Here is a 2,213-nt window from a genome sequence, read left to right on the forward strand (position 1 = left end):
TCAATGCCAGAAAGACAACAACCCAATCAAAGAGTGGGAAAAAGCCCTAAACAGACGTTTCTCCAAAAAAGACATACAGGTGGCTAACAAACACATGAAAAGATGCTCAACATCACTCATTGTGAGAGAAATGCAAATCAAAACTACAATGAGACATCACCTCACACATGTCAGAATGGCCATCATCAAAAAGTCTGCAAAAAATAAATGCTGAAGAGGGTGTGAAGAAAAGGGAACACTTGCACTATTGGTGGGAATGTAAATTGATATAGCCACTATGGAAAATGGAATGGAGATTCCTAAAAATACTAGGAATAAAATCACCATACGACCCAGCAATCCCACTCCTAGGCATGTACCCTGTGGAAACCAAAACTGAAAACGACACAGGTATCCCATTGTTCATTGGACCACTGTTTACAATAGCTAGAACATGGAAACAACCTAGATGTCCATTGAGAGATAAATGGATAAAGAATCTGTGGTACAAATACACAATGAAATATTACTCAGCCATAAAAAGGAACACATTTGAGTCAGTTTTGATGAGGTGGATGAATGTAGAACCTATTATATAGAGTTAAGTGAGTCTGAAAGAGAAAGATAAATATCACAATTCTAATGCATATATATGGGATCTAGAAAAATGGTACTAAAGAGTTTATTTACAGGGCAGCAATGGAGAAACAGACATAGAGAATAGACTTATGGACATGGGGAGAGGGGAGGAGAGGGTGCGATGTATGGAAAGAGTAACGTGGAAACTCACATTACCATATGTAAAATAGGTAGCCAACAGGAATTTTCTGTATGGCTCAGGAAACTCAAACAGGGGGCTCTGTGTCAATCTAGAGGAGTGGGAAGGGGCAGGAGATGGGAGGGAAGTTCAAAAGGGAGGTGATATGTGTGTACCTATGGCTGATTCATGTTGAGGTTTGACAAAAAACAACAAGATTCTGTAAAGCAGTTTTCCTTCAATAAAAAAATAAATTAATAAAAATTAAGAAAAAACCCTCAACATTCAGAAAACTAAGATCATGGAATCTGGTCCCAAAACTTCATGGCAAATGGATGAGGAAACAGTGAGAAACTTTACTTTTTTGGGCTCCAAAATCACATGGTGACCACAGCCATGAAATTAAAAGACACTTGCTCCTTCAGGTTCATCTTGGAATCTCCAGTCTCAATGCAGGGATACGATGAGGGAGGCTCTCTCCAGTTCCCACTGGAGTCTTTCATGTGAGATCGGTCAGAAGCAAAGTTCTTCAGATATGAGTCTGCACGGATACTCTAAATTTCCTTCTGAACTGTGGATGGATATCCTCGTCAGACTTAAAGGCATATTCCACGTATGTGTCAAAGGGGCAGGGGAATGGCAGGACAGTGTCAAGGTCATAAATGAAGCTCTGTCCTCCACTTGAAACATGAAGCAAGACAACATGGTAATCCCAGATGACAGGTCCATCTCTGGGTCTTGCCTGCTGCTTCCAGATAGGTATCATCTTCCTCTCATTAGATATGAAGACAGCATAGCACGCTTCTAAAGGACAGAAGAGTGATAGACTCCCAGAATATTGGAAATAAAAGCAAAAATAAACAAATGGGACCTAATTAAAATTAAAAGCTTCTGCATAGCAAAGGAAACTATAAGCAAGGTGAAAAGATAGCCTTCAGAATGGGAGAAAATAATAGCAAATGAAGCAACTGATAAAGGATTAATCTCAAAAATATACAAGAAACTCCTGCAGCTCAATTCCAGAAAAATAAATGACCCAATCAAAAAATGGGCTAAAGAACTAAACAGACATTTCTCCAAAGAAGACATACAGATGGCTAATAAACACATGAAAAGATGCTCAATGTCACTCATAATTAGAGAAATGCAAATTAAAACCACAATGAGGTATCATTTCACGCCAGTCAGAATGGCTGCTATCCAAATGTCTACAAGCAATAAATGCTGGAGAGGGTGTGGAGAAAAGGGAACCCTCTTACATTGTTGGTGGGAATGCAAACTTGTACAGCCACTATGGAGAACAGTGTAGAGATTCCTCAAAAAACTGGAAATAGAACTGCCATACCACCCAGCAATCGCACTCCTGGGCATACACACCAAGGAAACCAGAATTGAAAGAGACACATGTACCCCAGTGTTCATCGCAGCACTGTTTATAATAGTGGAAGCAACCTAGATGTCCACCTGCAGACAAATG

General features: G+C 39.7%; 1 pseudogene; it reads right to left on the reverse strand.

Annotated features, from left to right (window-relative positions):
* Nucleotides 1-1,113: 1,113 nt before the first annotated feature.
* Nucleotides 1,114-1,542, reverse strand: LOC148778862 (protein N-terminal glutamine amidohydrolase pseudogene; annotated as a pseudogene).
* Between the last annotated feature and the right edge of the window lie 671 nt (nt 1,543-2,213).

The sequence above is a fragment of the Moschus berezovskii genome, chromosome 1, assembly GCF_049115385.1.
Source record: "Moschus berezovskii isolate FMDL1 chromosome 1, NW_MosBer_1.0, whole genome shotgun sequence".
NCBI classification, from domain to species: domain Eukaryota; kingdom Metazoa; phylum Chordata; class Mammalia; order Artiodactyla; family Moschidae; genus Moschus; species Moschus berezovskii.